The following is a 16,973-nucleotide window of genomic DNA, read 5'->3' on the forward strand; positions in this document are numbered from 1 at the left end:
GTGTGTGTGTGTTCAGTTCTAATTTAATGGGCACCTTGTTGGTGATGAGATATCAAGAAGACCATGCTGTCTCCTGGAGAGCTGAAAATGTGTGCAAATCGGGGGAGATACTCTCATCTATGCACAAGTAAGTGGGTCCTTTGCAGAACAACATGTAGGCAAATCCCAGTTCATATAACTCTGTACGTATTTCCAGGTTGAGATGATACTGATAAAAAGGATGATACTGATAAAAAGGAATGAAAAGAATGGTGTGGAAGATTTCCAAAACACAGACTGTAAAAAAGATGAACTTAATTTCACTGAGAGGAAAGGGGAAACATTCTTGTGTGTACAAGGCCTGCGAAGTGGAAGCAAATACTTTGTTGCATTGTACCTGGCAAGAGAAAGCGTGGTGGTGGTGGTGGTGGTAGTAATATTCCCATTTAATAATAGGAGATGGGTGGCTGGGCACTTACTTAACTTGCCCTAAGTCATACGGCGAGTTACTGGCACAGCTAAAACCGGTGGTGTTTTGGGAAATGTTTACATCATGAAATACTGAGGCTTTACATTTTTCTCAATATATGCCAGTCCTCCTAGGTACTTCTTGGAAAACAATGAGTAGAAACTAAAATACATGATTAAAATGCCCACTTCATGAATATTGCAAATGACAGGACAACGAGCCTTCTTACTCCCCTACTGCAGGAAATCGGAGTATTTAAAAAAAAAAAAAAAAAAAAAAAAAGAATCATTAGCAGTATTTCTCAAGGGAGAATATAGACTTGCAGCCTGTGCAGGAATTCCACATTATTACCTGAATTCAGAGCTTATGGGTGTGTTTTGTCTACACCCTACATTTTTGGAAATACAGGGCCTGCCATTATGTAAGGTCCACTGAGATGATAACCTAACTCATCTCTTCACAACAGAGCCCTTCTTCTGATCATTATATATATATATATATATATATATTTTTTTTTTTTTTTAATGTGCTCCCATGAGCCAAGCTGACAGGCTACCACCCAGACTGACACACATCTATTCATCTCTATGGCTGCCCACTCCCGTCGGTGGGAACCCTGACACAAGACAGAAGAATCTCTTGGAATGACCGCTATACTTGTTTTAATCATCTACAGAACCATAAAATGGGGACGACTCAGAACAGAGGAGAAGCTGGTTTAAAATACAGTCTAATTCTCCTCCAAGACCTGAGCGCCCAGCACCCTCCTCTATAGTATGGGCCTTTGTTGAGACTTATATTTCCCACCTGTATTTCTTTTACTTTTTCCAGCAACAGTCTGTCTTTGTACCGGCTCCTAAATAACCATAAATTTTGTTCTTATAAACCTTAATGAATGCCTGGCCAAGATGCTGTAACTATTGGCTTCTACATTGGAGCATAAATGGAAAGGAAAAAAAAAAAAAGTGTGCACAGTGAAAAACTGGATAAAATGGAAAAAAGATCACAGCAAACCCAAAGTCGCCATTTGCCTTTAATGTGAAGGAGGCCTTGTTTTCACGGTGTGGCAGCTTTCAGGGGTTTTAATCTCAAAGTGGCTGATCAATTTAAGGTAAGTGGCAGGCATTTGGCCTGGTTCCCAGGCTTGGCTTTGCTGCTCTGAGAAAAGAAAGGATTCAGTCAGACACACAGACAACAGGCATCATCGGCGGCTCCCACATTCCAAGCATTTTAACACAGATTAGGTTGGCATGATTCTACTGTTTACTGAAATCTCCTAGGTGTTGCATTTTTCCCTCTCCTTGCGTGGTTATCCAAGATGGTTTTCTCAGGTCAGGACCTTCATATGCCAAATAGCTTGCAGAGCTGTGAAGGGAGAAAGAAGAGCATGGGTCAAGATTCCCGATTAAAATGCTATTTCACTTGCTCCCTGCAAAATAGGAGACTTCACACAGCAGGTAACTGAGCGCTGAACTTTTTGCCTTAGGCATACATCGAGACAGGAACTGTTTTACATGCATTCCTGAGGAGGGAAAAAAACGGAGATAATTTCTTTAACAAGGACAAACTTAATTCAGCTAGAAATGCCCACTGGATTAACAGGGTGATTTGTAGTTATTTTCTCTTCAGATTTTATAAGCATGAGCCTTTCACATAGGTGGAGCGATATTGCAACCGATGCAGTCTGTTTGTTAACATTTTCACATTATTCTTTAGTTTTTCAAAGCAGTTAATATTAAAAGAGCTCAGCAGATCCCTTGCCGCTATCTTATTTTCTATTTTAGCAAAAGGAAGTTTTCTTAATTCATTTGACCTACGTTAAATAAAATATGCATTCAGTTGATCTCATCAAAAAAATGTGTTAGTTGTCTTTCTTGTGCTTTTGGCCGTATTATGCCTTATGGAAATTCTATATTTTTAAATACATTTTCACAGTTTTTAAAAATACTTTATCTCACTTTAATATATTCAGCCCTTTTCCTTTAGTCATCCTCATGACAGAGTTCCTCATTTTTTTCCTAAGAAATTTTATTAAAATAAATAATGTGTATTTTAAAAAACAATTTCCAGCTATTAAACTTTTCAAAAGCTGTGTCCAAATTATTATATTTAGCTATACCCAGAAATGCCTTCTTAACATTAATAAATTTACATTAACAAAATTAACATTGTTGCAACTGAGTAATTATATTAAGACTGTGCCTGTGAGGGTTGCATTTATTTTATGCATCTGTTCTAATTTCTGTTGTTATATATGCAAGCGTGGTCTTTAAAAAATCAGTATAGGGTTCCTCATTGATTAGAGAAAAAAAAGACATAAATGGGATGAAACTATCCAACTCAGGATTTCATCTTATATGAGAAAATAAATTCCCTTTCATTTACTCAGCAATATTTGTTGAGCACCTACCCTGTGGGATGCTGTCAGTGCCCTGTTCTAGGAGCTTGAATTTCTCAGTGAACAAAATACATAAGGACCCTACCCTTGTGGAACTAAACATTCTAGCCAAGAGAGATAATAAACTAAAAACATAAATAAAGAAATAATACAGTATGTTAAGAAGTAGTAAGTGGATAAAGTGTATAAGTCAAGCACGGTAAAAAGGAGACAGGTGTTGAATAAAGTGAAGGTTGGTCAGCCTCACTGAGGAAGTGAGATTTGAACAAACACTTGAAGGAAATGAAGAAATTATTCTTGAAGCCAGTAAGAAGTAGGTTTTTTGGTTTTTAATTTTTCTTTTTTTTAAAGATTTTATTTATTTACTTGACAGAGATCACAAGTAGGCAGAGAGACAGGCAGGGGGTGGTGGGTGCAGGCTCTCTACTGAGCGAGCCCGATGTGGAGCTAGATCCCAGGACCCTGAGATCATGACCTGAGCCGGAGGCAGAGGCTTTAACCCACTGAGTCACCCAGGTGCCCCTTAATTTTTCTTCTTATTAAAAATACTCTAAATAAGAAGGTGAGCAGAAAGAGACAGATATTTGGAATGTATGTGATGCCAGTTCCACTCAGTTCTTCCTAGTTCCTGTGAGCTAAAACATTTCTTTCTTTAAGTTTGGGTTGGGTTTCTATCTCTTGCCACTGAAAGAGACAGACTAGTACATTTTAAGCTGGTCACAAATAAACTAGTTCTGGATCCATGGACAATAAGCCCAAATAGATATTGAGCCATAATTCCATCCTCTATATAATGAGCTTGATTTTCCACACTGGGGATGTCTAGGCATCCATAAGAATGTGACTTAGCAGTCCAGACAATGGTATTACCAGACAGTGGTATTGATGAAATAAGAAATATAAGTCAGTGGAAGATAACAGAGAGCTTGGAAATAACTCCAATAAATGAAGTTAACTGATCTTTGACAAGGGAGCAAAGGCAATACAATAGAGAAAAGACAGTCTCTTCAACAAATGGTGCTGGAACAGTGGACATCCATATACAAGAAGAGTAAATCTAGACATAGACCTTATACTCTTTACAAAAATCAACAGAAAATGAATCACAGAGCTAAATATAGAACAAAAACTATAAAATTCCTAGAAGAGGCCATAGGAGAAAACCTACATGACCTTGGGTATGTCTTTGGCTTTTTACAGAGTCATTACCCATGAAAAAAATCATGGTTAATGCAGACTTCATTAAATTTAAAAACTTCTGCTCTATGAGGGACAATATCAAGAGAATGAGAAAACCAGCCACAGACTGGAAGAAAATATTTGCAAAACACACAACTGATAAAGAACTCTTATCAAAACAAAACAAAACCCAAAACCAAAACCAAAAAAACCTCTTAAAAGTCGACAATAGGGGCGCCTGGGTGGCTCAGTGGATTAAAGCCTCTGCCTTCAGCTCAGGTCATGATCCCAGGGTCCTGGGATCGAGCCCCACATCGGACTTTCTGCTCGGCGGGGAGCCTGCTTCCTCCTCTCTCTCTCTCTCTCTCTCTGCCTGCCTCTCTGTCTACTTGTGATCTCTATCTGTCAAATAAATAAATAAAATCTAAAAAAAAAAAGTCAACAATAAGAAAACAAACAACCTAATTTTAAGAAGAGCTAAGGGTACCTGAGTGGTTCAGTCAGTTAAGTGTCCACCTCATGGTTTCAGCTCAAAGCGTGATCTCAGGATTGTGAGATGGAGCCCCGTGCTGGGCTCTCACTCACACTTGCACATGCTCTCTCCCTCTCTCTCAAACAAACAATGAGCCAAAGATCCTAACAGACACCTTGCCAAAGAATATATATGGCTGAACAATGAACATATGAGAAGATGTTCCACAGCACGTGTCATCAAGAAGATGCAAATTAAAATAGCAATGAGCTTCCACACAACAATTAGAATGGTCAATATTCAGAATATGGATGATACCAAATGCTGGCAAAGATATGGAGCAACAGGAACTCTCAATCTTTGCTGGTGGGAATACAAAATAGTACAGCCATTTTGGAAAACAATCTAGTGATTTCATGCAAAACTAAGTATACTCTTGGAATATGATCCAGCTATCACAAAAGAATTGAAAACTTATGACTACACAAAAACCTATACACAAATGTTCACAGAAACTTTGTTCATAACTGCCAAAACTTGGAAGCCACCAAGTTGTCTTTCAGTAGGTGAATGGTTAAATACACTACAGTACGCCCAGTCAATGGAATACTATTGAGTGCTAAAAAGAAATGAAGAGACATGGAAGAACCTTCAGTGCATATCACTGAGTGAAAGAAGTAAGTCTGAAAAGACTACACACCATATGATTCCACCAATATAACATTCTGGAAAAGGCAAAACTGTGGAGACAGTAAAATGATCAGCAGTTGTCAGGAGCTGGGAAAGAATGAAGAGATGGAGCACAGGGGAATTTTAGGGCAGTGAAACTTCTATGTGGCACTGTAACGGTTGATAAATAACATTATGCATTTGTCAGAGCCAAAAAGAAAGTGTACAACACTTTCACAAAGTGTTCACACTTTTTCACAGTGATGAGCCCTTATGTAAACTATGGACTTTAGTTAATGGTAATGTATTAATATTGGTTTATCAGTTGTAACAAATGAACCACACCAATGCATGATGTTAGTAATAGGGGAATCTGGGGAGGGGAGAGAAATATATGGGAATCTCTGTTCTTTCTGCTCATGTTTCTGTAAACCTGAAACTTCTTTTTAAAAATAAAGTCTCTTGGGGGTGCCTGGTTAGCTCAGTTGGTAGAGCATGCAACTCTTGATCTTAGGGTTGCAAGTTCAAGCCCCAGAGTGAGTATAGTGATTACTTAAAAAAATAATTTCAAAAAATTAAGACTCTTAAAAAAAAAAAAGCACTAAACATAATAGGAAAGATTGATCATTCAGACTCATTACAATTTAAAACCTCTGTTCATCATGGGATGCCTAGGTGGCTCAGTCAGTTGGGCATCTGACTCTTGATTTTGGTTCGGGTAATGATCTTGGGGTCATGGGATCGACCCGCATGGGATTGAGCCCCACTGAACACAAAGTCTGCTTGTTCTCCCATTGCTCCTCCCCAACTCACTCACCCTCTCTCTCTCAAATAAAATCTTCTAAAAAAAAAAAAATAAATAAAACCTCTATTCATCAAAAGACACCATTAAGAGAATGAAAAGACAAGAAGCAATGTGGGAGAAGATATTTTACATGGATAAATCACACAAAGAACTATTTCTAGGCCATATAAATATCTCTTATAAATCAATAAGAAAAAATGGACGACTCAATTATTTTTAAGAAAGGATAAAAGATATGAATACATTTCTTACACAAGAGAGTATCCAAATGGCCAATGACCATTAGAAGGTGCTCAACATCATTAGTTACCAGGAAAAGGCAAATTGAAAACAAAACAAGGTATCACACCTCAGAATGGCTAAATTTTAATGGGTTGACAATAGTGAGGATATAGACTGCAACAAACTCTTAAAATGCTGTGGGACTGCAAATTGGCAAAACTACTTTGGGAATTTTGTTGCCAGTAAAGTTAAGCATATACCTACTCTGTAACTCAGCAATTCAGCCCCTAGGAGTAAATGCAAAAGAAATGCCTACATATGAGCACAAAAACATAGTTACAAAAATATTCTTAGTACATTATTCTTAATAGAATCAAGAGGCATCTAGGTGGCTCAGTTAGTTAAGCATCTGCCTTTGACTCAGGTCATGTTTTCTGTGTCCTGTGATGGAGTGGGGCATCAAGCTCCCTGCTTGGCAGGGAGTCTGCTTCTCCCTCTCCCTCTGCCTGCCACTCCCCCTGCTTATTCTCTCTCTCTCTCTATCAAATTAAATAAAATCTTCTAAAAAAAAAAAAAAGAATCAAACTAGAAGCCACACAAATGTCGATTAACAATGGAATGGATAAATAAAGTATATGCATAATGCAATACTGTACATCTGTGAAGAAAACTATTTGTATGCGTAGCAACACGATTGAATTTTAAAAATGTAACATTTAGCAACAAAAAGTGTACCTACTATATAATCCGGTTTAAAGTTCAAAAATAGGCAAAACCAATTTATGGCAAGAGAAATCTGTGTAGTGGTTAACTTTGGAGGATGAGAGCACAAAGTAAACCTTTGTAATGTTAGTATTGAGCAGTATCTTGTTTTGTATGATAATCAAGCTACAAACTTAAGATTTGTGCCCTTTCCAGTCGATATGTTACATTTAAATAAGTAAAACTAAAAATACATGGTTACCTAAATCAACCAAACATAAATTAAAGCCACGAGCCGTAAAAATTCCTAGTTCCTATCATTGCAATAAAGAGAATTATTTCTTCTATATAACCCTTCAGATGGGGTCACCATATGTGAATCTTGAAACTAACATGTAATAATCTTCAATTTCTAAGACTCCAAACTGTCATTCCTGGCTCCAAGGTAAATGGCAAGAACCTCCTCATACTAAAATTCATTCTTACTGTAGACACTCCGTTATCACTCTGATGCCCAACAAATTATTAATAATAATAGCTAATATTTTAGGCACTCTTACTGCGGGCCAGTACCATACTGAGTGCTGGATATGCATATATTTGCATACATAAGTCTGCCATTACCCCTAAGAGAGAGGTATTACTAAGCTACTTCACAGATGAAAAAATAGGTTGAGAAAAATGTAATAAATGCTCCTCAGGTCATTGAATCAGTAAATTTCCTTACTTACATTTTTTTTTTAAGATTTTATTTATTCATTTGACAGAGAGAGAGAGAGAAAGGCAGAGGGAGAAGCAGACTCCCAGCTGAGCAGGGAGCCCGATGCGGTACTCCATCCCAGGACCCTGGGGCTCATGACTTGAGTCTAAGGCAGACGCTTAACCCACTGAATCCCCCCGCCAGGCGCCCTATCCTTAGTTACATCCAAAAGCAACCAAAAGTTTGGTTTAAGCATTTAAAGGTCATTGTGTAACTCCCAGAATTGCCAGCATGGTGAGTTGAGGCCTCTGCAATCAAGAACAGTGTCCCAAATGAGGTCACAGAAAGTTAATGCCCAGCCTGGGACAATGTGATCCAGTCCGCCAGCCAGGAACCCAGACACGGCCATCAACAGAACCACCGCTGCTCTGCCGGAACTCTCTGGGACCTCTGCCACTGTTGCACCAACGAGGATGACTTTTAGTTTCCACTGCACCGATCCCATTAAGGGCACACAATTCATGCCGAAGGGCAAAAAAGAATGATATGTGCACACTTCTGAAATGAGAAATCCAAGGGTGGCGAGCAGGGATTTGAACCCGGTGAACTTGGCCCCAGCACCCAAGTTCTCATCTACTAGGTTAGGCTGCCTGCAGATATGTGATATTACTTTACCATTTGAAGAACCAGGTGAGGCAAGCAAGTCTAAAAACACCCCACAGCACTTCACGCCACCATATCATGTCCATCAGAAAGCTTCAACAATTTCTTGCTTGACTGATTTAGAAAGAAAGAATAAAAGTACTCATCTGTAAATTGGGCTTCCAAAATCACCCAACTGCTTTAATAAAGGCAAGTATAGAAGGTCTGGTATGACAGCTCAAGAGCCACCATGTGGGGCCATGTGGCCGCATGCTGACTCAGATGGGTGGTGAAGGGGGGCCACTAATGAATCACCAAGACCACATCCTGCCCCTCCCTCAGTTTTTCCCCTGGAAGCTGCCCATCAGTCTTCCTGCTGAGATCTCCACCCAGGCATGAGGCTCAGGTATTTGCAGCAAATGTCTGTGAGGCTCAGAAGTCCCATTTTCCAGGAACATTTGGCCCTGGTTCTTTCAATGGCGTCTGTGTGTGAAGTTGGCTATGACTAAGTGTGAAAACTGATAGTCTGTGCATGAGGACTCTGGGCTCAATTCTTGTCATTTTGTATTTCTCATGTGTTGTGTTGGGCACAACAGAACATCTAACATCACATACCCTCACTTTGACAAAGTTTTTGAGCTTATTTAAGCTAAAAGGAAAGTCATAATGTGAACACGTGATGCTAACTAGATAATGACTTGGGAGAAATGTGTTCTTCCTGAAAATTGTGCCGTGGATACATTTTCATTATAGCCAAAGACCAAGCAGGCATTTCATCCTGCTCTGATTCATCTTAGAAAAATGTGTGGTAAGCTATTCAAAATTCTCCCCCATTTACTTTCAAATAAAGAACAAGAGAAAAAGTCTTTTTTTTTTTTTTTGTAAAGGCAATTTGGTAAAATTAGTATCTGTTGGGGCTTTTTTTTGGGGTTTGGTTTTGTTTGGGGGTTTTTTTGGCTTCCAGTGAAGACAGGAGTAGGAGTAGGATTACAAAGGCTGAGGTAGCCAGTATATGGAGGAATTTGAAAGTGAAGAAGTCTGACCTTTATTCTGTAGGCAGGAAGTAATTCATAATGGTCTTTTTCATCTAATTTATTTTTAACAATTTTTAAGTCAAATACAATAAACAGAAAAGTAAATTTAATTTAGAAAACGATAAGGCAAAATGTGTTGCAACCACTAAAGGTGACAGGTTGGAGGTAGTGGCTAATGCTGGGGTTGACCCTCCAACAATGCTGGGCTTCAGGTACTGACTACCTTTCCCCAAACCCCCACTCCCTGCACAGCCAAAATTCCAAGTATGACTTTTGACTCCCCCAAACATTAACTACTACTAACCTGCTGTTGACCAGAAGCCTTACCAGTAACAGTCAATTAACACCTATTTTGTATGTTATAGGTATTATATAGTGTATGCTTACAACAAAGTAAGCTAGAGAAAAGAAAATCATAAGGAAAACACATTATAGGAATGTACTGTATTGAAAAACATCCACATATAAGAGGACCCATGAAGTTTAAACCTGTGTTGTTCAAGGGTCAATGATACTATGGTGGTAATCATTTTGCAGTGTGTAAGTATATTGATCAACACATTGTACACTTTAAACTATACAGTGTTACACATTAGTTATATCTCAGTAAAGCCGGGGGAGAATAGAAATAGGAGACTGCCAGTTCCTCAGAAAGTACCCTAGTGGCATTTTTTAAAATTATGATAATAGAGACAAAGCATAAAGCATGTATGTTCAGCTTAACATGTTATCCTCATCAAGGTCAAAAAGTCCAAGATCAGCAGCATCCCAGAAGTCTCCTGAATTCACATCCCTAATCAAAACTCCCTTCTTCACTGAGCTAAGGAAATCTCTACCCTGACATCTGGAATTGTCATTTATTTCATTTTTCTTTATGATTTTACTACCTACCTATGCATCTCTAAATAACACACTTTAATTTAGCTTTTCCTGAATTTTGTCTAAATGGAATCATACTGTATTTTCCTTGATCTTTGCTTCTTTTGCCCAAGAATATTTTTTGAGAATCATCCATGTCAGTGTTTGTAATCTATAGTCCATTCACTTTCTTTATTGTAAATATTCCATAATATATCACAAATTGTTTATCCATGCTATGTTAGACATTTGGGTCATTTCCAGCTTGAGGCTGTTAACAAACAATGCTGTGGTATGTGTGTGTGTGTGTGCACGCACGTGTGTGTAAGAGAAAAAAAGAGGATTAGGAAGATCTATCTAGCAGTAGTGTGTAAGTTGAACTCAGATACAAAGAGAAGGATCAGAGAATTCAGCTGGGCTCATCAGGCATACAAGACTAACACTGGAAGTCGGTGATTAACAGAAGGAATAAGGCAATTGATTCATGGCAATAGTTCACCAAGTAAAAGTTATACTTATTTAAAATTTTCATAGGTACTGCTACATTTCCTTTTTAAAGGCTTTATCCAAAAAAAAAAAAAAAAAAAAGTCTTTAGGAAGGTACACTCTCACCAGAGGATTGTGTATGAATGAGAATGCCCGTTCTTCTGCATTTTTGCCAACTTTAGATATTATCCACCTTTTAAAACATTTGCCAAGGGGCACCTGGGTGTCTCAGTTAGTTAAGCAACTGACTCTTAATTTTGACTCATGATCTCAGGGTCATGAAATCAGACCCCTTGTCAGGCTGCATGTTCAGTGTGGAGCCTGCTTGAGATTCTCTCTCTCTCTTTCCCTTTGCCTCTCCCACTGCTCATATACCCCCCCCCACACACACACTCTGTCTCTCTCTCTCTCTCTCTCTCTCTCTCTCAAATAAATAAATAAATAAATAATCTTAAAAAATGTTTGCCAAAATTACCAGGGAAATTTAAAATTTTATTTTTTTAATTTTGAAAATTCAAATAATTTTATTTTCTTAATTCTTAGTGAGTTTAAGCATTTTCTTACATTTTTCCATCAGACTATCATATTTTATATATGAATTTCCTGTTCATATCTTTTGCTCATATTTCTATCAGTTGCTCCCTGGCTTTCTTTTTGATTTGGGGGAACTCAATAAATTTTGAATATTAATATTTTTATTACCTATATTGTAAATATATTTACCTATCTGTTGTCTTTTTGTTTATAGTGTCTTTTGCTATCCATAAATTTTTAATTTTTGATGTGTCACCTTGGCTAGGCTATAGTATCCAGTTATTCAATCAAATGCTAATCTTGGTTTTGCTGTAAAGGTATTTTGCAAATGTAAATAAAACCCCTAATCAGTTGACTTTAGGTAAGGTGCATTATCTTGAATAATCTGGGTGAGCCTGATTCAATCAGCTGAAAAGCCTTAAAAATAGAACAGAGGCTTTTTCCAAAAGAAGATACAGTTCCAAGCTACCTATGATTCTTGCTTCCTGAGGACCTGCCCTGCTCATTTCAGACTTCCTTAATCAGCCCCAATATCACATCAATCTATCTATCAACCTATCTAATATTTTTATTTATTTATTTTCCTTATTGGCTCTGCTTCTCAGGTTGAACCCTGACTGATACAGTATAGTATTTTTACATAGTCTACCATTCTTCTCATTTGTAGCATCCAGGTTTCCTGTCTTGCTGATGTAGCTTTTATACAAAGATGTATGCAAATCTTGTTCATGCAACATTGACAGTAATGGCTAAAAACTGAAAAGTTCTCCTTCATTCCCCTTTACTGAACTTTCTCCATCTAAAGGCACCTATTGTCAATAAGATAGGGATATATTTGTCCAGCCTACATTTTATTTTATTTTGTTTACATTCAATTAATTAACATACAGTGTATTATCAGTGTCAGAAGTAAAGTTCAGTGATTCTTCTGTTGTATATAACACCCAGTGCTCATTACATCTTGTGCCCTCTCTAATGCGTATCACCCAGTTACCCCATCCAAGCCACTTCCCTCCCCTCCAGCAACCCTCAGTTTGTTTCCTATGGTTAAGAATCTCTTATGGTGGGGCGCCTGGGTGGCTCAGTGGGTTAAGACCTCTGCTCAGGTCATGATCCCAGAGTCCTGGGATCGAGCTCCGCATTGGGCTCTCTGCTCAGCAGGGAGCCTGATTCCCTTCCTCTCTCTCTGCCTGCCTCTCTGTCTACTTGTAATTTCTGTCTGCCAAATAAATGAATAAAATAAAATTAAAAAAAAGAATCTCTTATGGTTTTTCTCCCTTTCTGATTTCATCATGTTTTATCTTTCCCTTCCTTCCTCGATGCTCCTCCATTTTGTTTCTTAAATTCCACCTATGAGTGAAATAATATGATAATTGTCTTTTTCTGGTTGACTTATTTCACTCAGATAATATGCGGTAAATACCCAGTAGCGCAATTGCTGGGTCATAGAGTAGCTCTGTTTTTAACTTTTTAAGGAACCTCCATGATATTATCCCAGCCTACTTTTTATGTAAAAAACTAATAGCCGTGTGTGTGTGTGTGTGTGTGTGTGTGTGTGTGTGTGTGTAAAAGTCTCTAAGTGAACCAAAAAAATCATACTCCAATTTAGTGACAATAATTATCTGTAAAAGGGGAAGGGTTGCTAGAGAGAAGTGAAGGAAGACTTGCAGAGCTTTTGTACTTTTGATTGTCTAAATCATATACAATAAGAATCTATTTGTATTTAATTTGGGTGATTTTTTTTAACGATCTTAACCATTTTTAAGTACAGTTCAGTGCTGTTAAATACATAGGGTGATGATTTTAAAGGGTAAAAAAACTTTACAAAAGTTATCAACAATGACTGCAAGATTTCAAAGTTCAGAGACCAGGAAATTACTCCATTGAGATAAATAAATATGCCAAAAGAAAGCTGGTTTATTGCAAGTATTACCATCTTCAAAGCCTTTAAATACCCAGCTTAACTGCAGAATAGAAGATATACACAGAATATAAATGTATAAATATAAAAAATGCAGAATAAAAAGTTTGAATGTGATGTCTGTCTAGAGAGCACACTCTTGGCCTAAATTTCAAGAACGTATATACCTACAGGCCAAATTTGGCTTTTAAGTCAAATATATATCACCCTGGCAACTGTATAAGAAAAAGTGACCATATAAAGGTAGAAAACACAGAAGCAGTAAAAATGAATGTTACTGTAAAAAAAAAATCAAAGTACTCACAAAATAAAAGGATGTAAAATATAAAAACATAAACCTAATAATTTGGGGAGGAGAGGAGTAAAGAATGGGTTCAAACTCAATGACCATCAAATTAATATAGACTGCTATATGCAGGAGGGGTTATATATATATGGTAACCATATATACAAAGAATAAAGAGAAAGAAATCCAAATATATCACTAAAGAAAATCAGCAAACCATGAAAGAGAGAAAAATAAGAAGGGATCAGAGAAAATCTTTGGAAACAACAACAAAACAAATAACAAAATGACAATAAATACGTATCTTATCAGTTAATTACTTTGAATGTAAATGGACTACATGCTTCAATCAAAAGACACAGCATGACAGAATAGATAAAAAAAGACCCATCTATGTGCTTCCTACAAGACACTCATTTTAGACCTGAAGACACCTGCAGATTGAACGTGAGAGGATGGAGAACACTTATTAAGAAAATGACAAAGGAAAGCCAGAGTAACAATACTTATATTCGATAAAATAAACTTTAAAACAAAGACTGTAACAAAAGACAAAGAAAGTCACTATATAATAATAATTAAGTCACTCTAACAAGATTTTAAATATTTTAAATTTTAAATATTTACACACCCTATGTTGGGTTAATAACAAACATAAGGAACTAATTGATAATAATAATAGTATGAGACTTTAGCATCCCACTTATATCAATGGAGAGATTAAACAAAAAATCAACACTGAAACAATGGCTTTGAATGACACACTGGACCAGATGGATTTAACAGATATATTCAGAACAATCCATCCTAAAACAACAGAATACACATTCTTTTCCAGTACACATGAAATGTTCTCCAGAACAGATCACATATTAGCCCACACACACACACAAAAAAAAAAAAACCTTAACACATTTAAGAAGATCGAAGTTATGCCATGCATCTTTTCTGATCATCAACCCTAGGAAATTAGGATACAGTCACACACAAAAAATCTGGAAGGATTACAAATGCATGAAGGTTTAATCACCTGCTACTGAACAAGGATTGGGCTAGCCAGAAAATAAAAGAAGAAATAAAAAATTATGTGGAAACAATCAAAATGAAAACACAACAGTCCCAAACCTTTGGGATAAAGCAAAAGTGATTCTAAGAGGAAAATATATTGAATACAGGTCTACTTTAAGAAGAGAAAAAAAATCTCAAGAAAATTAATTAATCTTATTCCTAAAGGAGCTGGAAAAAGAACAACAAAACATAAAGCCACCAAAAGGAAAGAAATAGTAAGGATTAGAGCAGAAATAAATGACTAAAAAAAAAAAAAATTAAAAATAAAACAGATCAATGAAACCAGGAGCTGGTTCTTTGAAAAAAATCACTAAAATTGATAAATCTCTAACCAGACTTATCAAGAAAAAAAGAGAAAAGATCAAAAAAATAAAATCACAAGTGAGAGAGGAGAAATAATAACCAACACCACAGCAGTACAATTATAAGAGAATATTGTGAAAAACTATATGCCAACTAATTGGACAACCTGGAAAAAATGGATAAATTCCTAGAAATATATTAACTACCAAAACTGAAACAGAAAAAAAATAGAAAATTTGAACAGACTAATAACCAGTAAAGATACTGAATCAGTAATCAAAAAAACTGCCAACAAACAAAATTCCAGGACCAGATGGTTTCACAGGAAAATTCTACCAAACATTTAAAGCAGAGTTAACACCTATTCTTCTCAAACTATTTCAAAAACTAGTAAAGGAAGGAAACTTCCAAATTCATTCTATGAACCTGGCATTACCTTGATACCCAAAACCAGATAAAGACATGACTAAAAAAAGAGAACTATCAGGCCAATACCCCTGATGAACATAGATGCAAAAATCCTCAACAAAGTACTAGCAAAATAAATTCAATAATACATTAAAAAAAAAAAATCGGGGCACCTGGGTGGCTCAGTGGGTTAAGCCTCTGCCTTCGGCTCAGGTCATGATCTCAGGGTCCTGGGGTCGAGTCCCATATCTGGCTCTCTGCTCAGCAGGGAACCTGCTCCCCCCGCCCCCCCACCTGCCTCTCTGCCTACTTGTGATCTCTCTCTGTCAAATAAATAAATAAAATCTTAAAAAAAAAAATCACTCATGGAGCTCCTGGGTGGATTAGTCTGTTAAGCGTCTGACTTACGATTTTGGCTCAGGTCATGATCTCAGGGTAGTGGGATCAAACGCACAGTGAGGAGTCTGCATGAGATTCTCTCTTCTTCTCCTTTTGCCCCCCTCCCCTGGCTCATGCTCGCTCTCCTCAAATAAATAAATAAACATTCACCATGATCAAGTAGGATTTATTCCTAGGTTGCCAGAGTGGTTCAATATTTGCAAATCAATCAACGTGATACACCACATTAATAAAAGAAAGTGTTAAGAACCTTATGATCATTTAAATAGTGGAGAAAAAACATTTGACGAAGTGCAATAGCCATTCATGATAAACCTTCAACAAAGTAGGTTTAGAAGGAACATACCTCAACATAATAAAGGTCATATATGAAAAACCCACAACTAGTATTATCCTTAATGGGGAAAAACAGAGCTTTTCCCCCAAGGTCAGGAATAAGACAATGATGTCCACTGTCATAACTTTTATTCAGCATAGTACTGGAAGTCCTAGATGCAGCATCAAACAACAAAATAAATAGAAGGCATCCAAATTGGTAAGGAAGAATTAAAACTTTCACTTTTTGCGTAATGACCACATACCAAATGTAGAAAATCCTAATGACTCCACCAAAAAACTGCTAGAACTGATAAACGAATTCAGTAAAGCCACAGGATACAAAATCAGTGTACAGAAATCTGTTGCATTTCTATACATCAAATGAAGGAGCAGAAAGAGAAATTAAGAAAACAACCCCATTTACAATTGCACCAAAAATAATAGTATCTTATTAGGAATAAACCTACCAAAGGGGTGAGGGGACCTGTACTCTAAAAACTATTGAACACTGATGACAGAAATTGAAGACAACAAAAAGAAATGGAAAGACATTCCTCGCTCATAGGTTGGAAGAAGAAATATTGTTAAAATGTCTATACTACCCAAAGTGATCTGCACATTTAATGGAATACAATTTTTCACAGAACTAGAACAAACAATTCTAAAATGGAGTCACAGGGCGCCTGGGTGGCTCAGTGTGTTAAGCCGCTGCCTTGGGCTCAGGTCATGATCTCAGGGTCCTGGGATCGAGTCCCGCATCGGGCTCTCTGCTTGGCAGTGAGCCTGCTTCATCCTCTCTCTCTCTCTCTCTCTCTCTCTCTCTGCCTGCCTGCCTCTCTGCCTACTTGTGATCTCTCTGTCAAATAAATAAATAAAATCTTTAAAAATAAATAAATAAAAATAAAAAAAAAATAAAAAATAAAAAATAAAATGGAGTCACAAAAGACCCTGAACAGCCAAAGAAATGTTGGAGGGGGAAAAAAAAAAAGGCATCACAAAAAAAAAACAGCACTATCTGGGGCATCTGGTGGCTCAGTCATTAAGTGTCTGCTTTGCACTCAGGTCATGATCCCAGGGTCCTGTGATAGAGGCCCCACATCAGGCTCTCTGCTTGGCAGGAA

The 16,973-nt window shown here is 37.2% G+C and overlaps 1 long non-coding RNA gene across 4 annotated transcripts in view; it reads right to left on the minus strand.

Annotated features, from left to right (window-relative positions):
* Window positions 1-1,463: 1,463 nt before the first annotated feature.
* The window catches only part of LOC309845126, a 64,513-nt gene continuing 49,003 nt past the window's right edge, over window positions 1,464-16,973 (minus strand). For all 4 annotated transcript variants that reach the window (XR_014301039.1, XR_014301040.1, XR_014301041.1 and 1 more), the window contains one exon: window positions 1,464-1,813. This is a non-coding gene — a long non-coding RNA (uncharacterized lncRNA). The remainder of the gene's footprint in view (window positions 1,814-16,973) is intronic.

Source organism: Mustela nivalis (genome assembly GCF_964662115.1).
Source record: "Mustela nivalis genome assembly, chromosome: 12".
NCBI classification, from domain to species: Eukaryota; Metazoa; Chordata; class Mammalia; order Carnivora; family Mustelidae; genus Mustela; species Mustela nivalis.